The 8,565-nt window shown below is 42.0% G+C and overlaps 1 pseudogene; it reads left to right on the top strand.

Moving 5' to 3' along the window:
- Window positions 1–7,806: 7,806 nt before the first annotated feature.
- Window positions 7,807–8,217, top strand: LOC117037287 (vesicle-associated membrane protein 4-like; annotated as a pseudogene).
- The last annotated feature ends 348 nt before the right edge of the window (window positions 8,218–8,565 follow it).

The following is an 8,565-nucleotide window of genomic DNA, read 5'->3' on the forward strand; positions in this document are numbered from 1 at the left end:
TTGACTAATTTTGTTCTTGCGACCGTGTGATAATTTTAGAAACTCCAAACTGGGAAGTGAAAAGTAATTCATTTCCATTCACTCTGTGTCAACAGAACAGAATTGCAGGGAACTGAGTGTTCCTTTAGGTGGGCAGGGGGACGGGGTTTCACAAACTTGCAGAGAGTCAGGGAGCGAATGTACTTAAAGATGTATAATTAGTTGGTGGCCGAACTGGAGACCTGAATCCAGGACTCCAGGCCAAGCGTTGTGCCAGTGACACAAGGAGAGCAATTTGGTTAATAATGCAGTCAGTCTCCCACCCCCCATGCTCCATTCTGTTCAGAGGTTCCTTTTCTTTTTAAATAGCTAGACGAGAATATTCCTGCTTCCCATGGACACGACACTGTTTTTGTTTCTGGAGCTCCAAGACTTTTGAGATCTGATCGTTACTCAGAAGCTTACATGACTCAACCATTTCATCTGAGGATAAAATGACAGAGTGCGTTTCCTGGTGTCTAGGATAGTGCCTGGCACACAGCAAGAGCTCAAGCAGTGGGCGCTTCTTTCGTGGTGGTGTTGCTTCTCAGCGACTGTGATGGATAGTCTCCATGTGCCCCCCCCCCCGCAGGCCGACCCTCATGGACAGCCGCAGGGATCTCCATCACCTGTTTTCTTTTTGGTGTGGCTAGGGCAGGCCCTGGCAGGAGACTGGAGGATGAGCGGTGCATGCCTGGGAGTGCTGCGTTCCTCTTCCAAAGGCCACAGCTTCTGTGCAGACTACGTACCCGTGCTTTCCCACCTCGGGACTGGAGGAGGCAACGGCTTCCACAGTTACTAGCCACGCCCAGTTCTTTCTTTTTTTTTTTTTGATTTATCTTTTTTTTTTTAATTTTATTTTTTTTAATTTTATTTTTTTTAATTTATTGGGGTGACAATTGTTAGTAAAATTACATAGATTTCAGGTGTGCAATTCTGTATCACATCATCCATAAATCACACTGTGTGTTCACCACCCAGAGTCAGCTCCCCTTCCATCACCATACGTTTGATCCCCCTCACCCTCATCCCCCAACCCCAACCCCCTTACCCTCTGGTAACCACCAAATTACGTTCCCCAGATTAATTTTCAAACCCGTGGCCATCCTGTGGTCACCGACTGCCCTCCAATCCCCTCACCCTCCCCCCCACCCCCCACCCCTCTCGCCCATCTAGCAACCCTCAGTTTTTCCTCTTTGTCTCCAAAACTGTTTCTGATTAGTTCATTCACTTATTCTTTTCTTTAGAATCCGCAAATAAGTGAGATCATACGGTACTTATCTTTCTCTGTCTGACTTATTTCACTTAACATAATGTTCTCTAGTTCTTTCACTGGCCCCCAGGGTTACCTTCCTAATCCTGTTCACACCCTCAAAACTCATCCTCTCTGACACTCCTCCATGGCTCCGTTTAAGGGTGCTCTCCTTTCCTTTTCTGGACTCGGTTTAATCTAATAATTGAGTTAACTACATCTCATGGTGAAAACCCAGTTTGAAAACTCTCAGGGCCTGTTGTCGGCTCTTTGCCCCATTGTGGTCTGGACACACCTGTGTCCTTGCTATTTCATCCTTTGAAGCTCCTCATCAGGCAGGTTATGGAAGAGGAAATTGGGGGAATCTGGACCGAGGAGGGTGATCAGACATTTGACTTATGGCCTATGCATACAGATTTCTGGAACGTGGCCGACGGAGAACATTTGGTCCCACTGTAGTCACAAGTATGCTCATATTCCAGTGCTGAGCTCATGAGTCCATGTACCATTCTTCTGTGGCCAGAGAGTCTTAAGACCATTTGGTATGATTTCTGAGAAACTGAGTATTAAAGTCCAGCACCTAGAAAAGGGTTGGGCACTCAATATCTATTCATGGACTAATGAATGAATTCTGGGATATATATACATCCCACTGTGGTTGGCATATGGAGTAGAGTCACAGAAAGCATGAGCTCCTTGAGTGCAAAATGTGCCCCCATGTGTCTCCATATCTGTGAGTCCAGACATTATCTATAGAATGCAATTGCCTGATCTTTAGTAGATACTGGCAGAAGCATCCAATTGGGTCTCTGATTTTAAGTTGCCTTTTCTAAGGGAAGATGCCATACCTTCTTGAGGTTGGCAGTTCATTTCAAGCCTATGATTGTAGCTTCTGAATTGACTAAAAGAAAAAAGGACACGGGGACTCAAAACCTCCGCAGCAAATTCTACTCCCTCGCTGCTGAAGGACCTTGATCAGAAGCTGCCCACAGGCTGACCCACACTGAAATATGAGCCTTTGCCCTGCAGCATGTTTTGTACTGCTAATTGGATATGAGGGAACTAGATAGAGAACAAGATTTGCCTTAGGTGAAAGCTCTTGGTTAAACTGACCTGGTAATGGTGAACCAGCGGCTTTCAGGAGCCAACCCTCTATGCAGGAAGCTGCTTTGTTTGTGTGGTTTTGTGCCTTAATCTAGTGGAATTGCGGTGAAGAAAGAAGAAAGCCCTGAACCCTTGAGCAAAAAGTAGATGTAGTCCAACCCTAGTCATTGACCTTTGGACTCACAGATATTACAAATTATCGTCATGATAATAATTCCTGCAGGATAAACTCCTAGGATGTTACAATGGAGTATCTGCAACCCTCTCCCTGACTCCTGCCCCTCCCCCCCCCACCATCCAATTGAAGCAGTCGTTTTTATGGATGCTTAGGAACGGATCAACTGTACTACAGCCGAAGAAACTGGTAAATCTGGAGCCTTGGGAAAGCCGAGTCCTACACTCAGCCATTTTCCGTTTGCTAGAATTGGCAGAAGGACCTCTGTCAGGTTGGCAGTCTTCACTCTGGCAAGCTAGATTGGAACTAGGGTCCTTTTGTGATAGCAGTTGGTTGTAATGTTCTAGACCTTCTTTATAGAAGGATGTTGTGTTAGTTGGGGTTTTCCAAAGAAATAGAACCAATAGTAGGATATATATGGGGTGTGTGGTGGAGGGTAGGGGGAGAAGACAGAGAGAGACAGACAGACAGAGAGAGAGAGAGAGAGAGAGACAGACAGCGAGAGAGAGAGAGAGAGAGAGAGAGAGGTTTTAAGAAATTATCTCATGTGATCATGATTGTGGGGACTAGCATATCTGAAATTTGCAGGGCAGGCTGGAAATTCAGGCAAAAGTTGAGGTTGTAGTCTTAGGTTCAAAGCAGGAAACAGGAAGAATTTCTATGTTGTGTAATCTTGAGGAGAATTCCTTCTTTCTCAGGCAACCTCATTCTTTGCTTGTAAGGAAGGCATTCAACAAATTGGATGAGGCCCACCCATATAATGGACGGCAATCTGCTCTACTCAAAGTGTATTGATTGCTAACGCTAGCCACTTCTATAAAGTACCTTCACAGCAATATCTAGACCGATGTTTGACCAAACAGCTGGTCACCACTGACGAGCCAAGTTGACACATAACATTAACCACCACAGATGATGATAAGATGATACAGATCACCTCAAATAGGTATACATTCTAAAAGGTATTGTCTCCTTTGCAGAAAATAGCCATGCTGCGGAGAGATGACAGAAGGAGATATGCATGAGAGAAAGAGGACAGACATTGTACACTTCAGCATGACTCTAGTGTTTGTGCCCTATTTTGTTTCCTGTTCATCAAAATAAGAGCTCAGTGGTGCCATTCATTGGATGAGTTTTCTCTTGTGCTGTGACTGGCAGTACCCCTTGAAGCACTAGAGTTCCCTCCTTCATTTTGCTCTTGTTCTTCTCTTCTCTCTCTCTCCTCCCAGAAAGGAATAGGACACAAGTCGGGCTGTGGGTTAAAAGGTCAAGGACACGGATGTCCTTTCTTCTCTCCCATTCATGATGGAAAGCAGGGACCCACTTTCTGTGCATATATATGTCATGAAGCTAAATAAATTACACTTTTTCTTTCCTGGATTATCTTTAACTTTTCTACTTAGAATCAACATATGCAAAATCATTTAGGTTGGCTAGCAGTATTCTTCTAGGATCTAAATAAACCAACATTACCATTTCTAACATTTTAAATAAAGCAGTGAGACTCTAAATAAAGTCCTGTCACGTTGGCCAATGTATAACATCCATGTGTGTAAATCTGGGGTCACTCACTTTTTATTTTTTGGTGCTTCAAGCAATGCTATTTCATAAAATGTAATTCATATTAACATTTTGCAGATTTATATTCACTTTTCAATAAAATAAAGGCCTTCTTTCGATAATGTTAACAAAAACAGATAATAGATATTTATACATTAACTAATTTGAGTAGATTATTAGAGTTTTTGTTTTATAAGATAATATTATTTAAACATTAAAGTTTAAAGTATTCAATTATGTTATTGCCAAATGCCATCATTTTTTAAATGATGAGCTTCCCTGCCTTTTCTTACATTGTATAATCGTACGTAAACTAATAACCTGAATTGAAATTAAAAATTTAAACTCTGCTGATCACTAACCTATGAAGTCACAACAGTTATTTATGAAACAGTAATATCAATCTTCTAAAGCCAGACATTCTTTTTTGTTTTTAAATAAAATTTACTTTAAAATCTAACATAAATACAGAAAAATGCACAAATCTCATGTTTAATTCAGTGAAGGTAGCTTTATATTTTAATATTTAATGTTAAATAATTTCCAGGTTGCAAATTATTCTAGTCTATCTTTCTAAAGCACCAGTACAGTTAGTCTACATTTTGCTTATTCAAAAATATAGGATGATGTTTCTCATAAATGGCTTTATTATTTGTTACCTGTGTGTCTTGAATTTTAGTGGCTGGGAGTTAGAAAATACGAGCCACAAAAGTATGAGCACATGACTCTCAGGGTGGTCCGCGGGAACAGGGGTACCTAGGACTTTGATGATTCTAGTCCTAAAATCGGTCCTGGGACAATTGGTTGCCCTCGCAGGGTGACCAGATATGGCCTGGTCGGACCATTGCATTTCCACGTTGAACCACCTCCTCACCTCCACTCCTCTGGCCCTTTTCTTTTAGCAACAAAATGAATTAATTCTGTAATTGGGCACAGAAGTGTAGGTGTTGGGGGTAAGGAGAGGCAAGGAGGAGCCTAGGAGGGTACCTGACAGAAGTTTCCAAAGTGGGATCTCAGTGCAAATGTAAAATCCTGTTTCCATTCACATTGCTTTCATACTGTAGGGCCTTCTTTCCCCCTTATTGGGTTTGGCAATATTTTTCTGCTCCTCAGCCAGCACCTCTGTGGTGTGCTGACCTTGAGGGGATCCTTATGGAGAGTCGAATACGTTTGGCCTTACAGCTCTCAGGTCTCAATGGCGAAGCCTGTACTTGATTATCTCTTGTTCTTCCAAACAGACACACTTCATAGAGAGAGGTCCTGCAAGAATTTTTATTTCCTGGAACATGAAAGATATGGATGGGAGAATTTTTGTGGGTGGAGTGGGTAGAAATACTTAACATTTTACTAAAATATATTTAAATAAAGACAAGAATAAAGAGAAAACTTACCCCACAGCACCTGCCTACACAGAAAGAAAGGAAATCTAGATGAGAAGGTGGAGAGTAGACTGAGAAGTCAGCCTGTAAAGCAATTTGCTGCATCTGAACTTCCTGCTGGTCAAAGTCCTTTCCAGGACACTGTCCCTAAAACCCTCGTGAGCTTTGTGCTTTGGGAGCAGGTACTGTGGGTATGAAATCTGCCTTCACTACTTTCTGGCTGTTTGAACTGGGGCAAAATGCTTAGGAACCGTTAACCTCAGACTCCTCACAGAGAAAGTGGAAATAAAAATACTTATCTTGAGAAGTTGGCCTGAGGATGAAATTAGATCACGCATACAAAGGTTTTAGCTAAGTGATGGTAAATAATAAATGCTAAATAAATACAAGACTACCCTGTATTCTGACATTAACTTAATTTCCTAATTCTGAAAACAAGGCATTTACTCATTCATAATCCATTTATTCAACAAATATTTATGGAGCTGAACTGGAGCCTGAGTATAAGCCAGTCATAAGCAAAGTGATGAGCAAACCTGATGGGTTCTTGTCCTCGTGGAGTCCAGTAGGAGATAACAGACAGTAAAAAGCTACACACAAAGAAATGTTTAGTTACATGAGTGTGAGAAAGAAAAAGAATATGGCCCCATGAGAGAGCATAACGGGCAGACATGAATTTGTATGTGGAGGAGGTCAGGAAAGTCTCTCTGAAGAAGACAGATTTAAGCTGAAACTGAAGGAATGGTTAGAGATATTCCAGCAAAATCAAAAGGGTGGGAGGGAGAAGGAGGAAGAGAATTTTGGAGTCAATTAGGCTCTGTGAAGACCTAGAAACAGGAAGAGCTTGCTGTGCTCAAGGAATTAAAAAGAGGATGTCATGGCTGGCTTGCTTTCAGGGAGTTAGAGAGTGGGATCCAGTGAAAAAGGAGGAGTGGCCTCCAAGCACGAGAGGTATGTTGGTGGCCTCAGATAAAGTAGAAAAAGCAGGTCAGATCATAATTGGCTTTGTGTGCCGCATGTTGTAGAGATAACCAACTCCCACCAAAAATCATGCTGTCCCTTCTAGACTATAGAGCTGTTCCTGGGAAATGGCTGTCCTGTCAGGATACCATTATTCCCACCCCCACCACCCCCCTTGCATGTAGATGTGGCCACGTGACTGCTTCTTGCCAACAAATCAAAATGATATGTATCATTTCTAGGCCAAGACTATTAAGAAGCAGATCTACCCCCTCCTTGCATTCTCTTTCCCATCCTTCCAGTTAGAAACAGATGTCTATGGAGCCCTCCAAAATGGCAGAGTTGCAAGACAGAAGGAACTTTTGTTCCTAGTTCCTGGAGGACAGGAGGATTAGAGTCACTCAACTTACACTGCTAGGTTACTGAGAAGTAACCTTCTACTGTGTATATATATATATATATACATATATATATATATATATATATATATATATATATATATACTATTTTGTTATAGCAGCTAGCATTACTCTAACTTATATATCATGCTAGGGAGTTTTGATTTTATTCTGAATTTTTTTTTTTTTTTTACAGGACTTTATTGGGGGAACAGTGTGTACTTCCAGGACTTTTTTTTTTTTCCCAAGTCAAGTTGTTGTCCTTTCAATCTTAGTTGTGGAGGGTTCAGCTCAGCTCCAGGTCCAGTTGCCGTTGCCAGTTGCTAGTTGCAGGGGGCACAGCCCTCCATCCCTTGCGGGAGTCGAACCGGCAACCTTGTGGTTGAGAGGATGCGCTCTAACCAACTGAGCCATCCGGGAGCTCAGCGGCAGCTCACCTCAAGGTGCTGTGTTCAATCTTAGTTGCAGGGGGCGCTGCCCACCATCCCTTGCGGGACTCGAGGAATCGAACTGGCAACCTTGTGGTTGAGAGCCCACTGGCCCATGTGGGAATCGAACCGGCAGCCTTCGGAGTTAGGAGCATGGACTCTAACCGCCTGAGCCACCAGGCTGGCCCCTGAAAATTTTTATTATGAGTTTTACTTTGCTATAAGTGTAGTGGGACATCGCTGAAGGATTTTAAGCAAGGAAATGGCATGACCTGATTTTCAGTATAAAATGATTACTCTGGCTGAACAAATAGATGGACACCTAGAATTCTATAGTAAACAAGGCAAAAGATGAAGATGGCTAAAAATAGTGGTAGCAGCAGCCCAGCCGCTGGTGGGCGCCCACTGGCTTAGCTTCCTACCTTCTTCCTCTGCTTTCTGCTCCCTGCTGCTACCACCCACTGCTCCCCCCTCCCCCAGGAGCCTCAGGTGGTGAGTACTTATTCTGCTGGGATGTAGAAGAGTAAAAAATATGCCTCTCAAGTTCAAGCGCTACTTAAGTGATGACATCACTGGTTCTGTGAAAAGTGAAAGGAGAAATCTTTTGGAAGATGATTCAGATGAAGAAGCGGACTTTTTTCTAAGGGGACCACCTGGGCCGGGATTTGGACCTAGAAATGATAAAATTAAACATGTCCAGAATCAGGTGGATGAAGTTATTGATGTCATGAAAGAAATTATTACAAAAGTAACTGAGAGAGGGGAGAAACTAAATGAACTACAAGTCAGAAAGCTTATCAGGTAATGCTTTCAGCAACAGATCCAAACAACTTCGAAGGCAAATGTGGTGGCATGGATGCAAAATAAAAGCCATCATGGCTTGGTTGCTGCTATTCTTTTGTTGGTGATTATCATTCTTATAGTTGTGAAATACTGTACTTGATTTGATGACAGATATCTTCATTAAACAAAATCTGGGATAATAATAAAAGATTGCTGCATAATTTAAATGAAACCCCTGTATATAACTTTCAAAACTTCTTTTCCCAGAAACTAAGAGGCATGTATCACTTCAAATTGGAGCATTGAGAATGGCCATTATTTTCTTCCCTTCTAGCAAAATGTGCTTTTAATAATTATGTTTTAAGGTAAAGACAACCAGCCTCTATTTTGGTGTATTCCAAGGATCTAATTTGAAACTAGATACTTGCCGTTCATTATTTGTGTCTATAGTTAAACACTAATAACGATATTTCATACTGTTATTTTAATGCCATAAGGACTTGCATTC

Source organism: Rhinolophus ferrumequinum, chromosome 17 (genome assembly GCF_004115265.2).
Source record: "Rhinolophus ferrumequinum isolate MPI-CBG mRhiFer1 chromosome 17, mRhiFer1_v1.p, whole genome shotgun sequence".
Taxonomy (NCBI): domain Eukaryota; kingdom Metazoa; phylum Chordata; class Mammalia; order Chiroptera; family Rhinolophidae; genus Rhinolophus; species Rhinolophus ferrumequinum.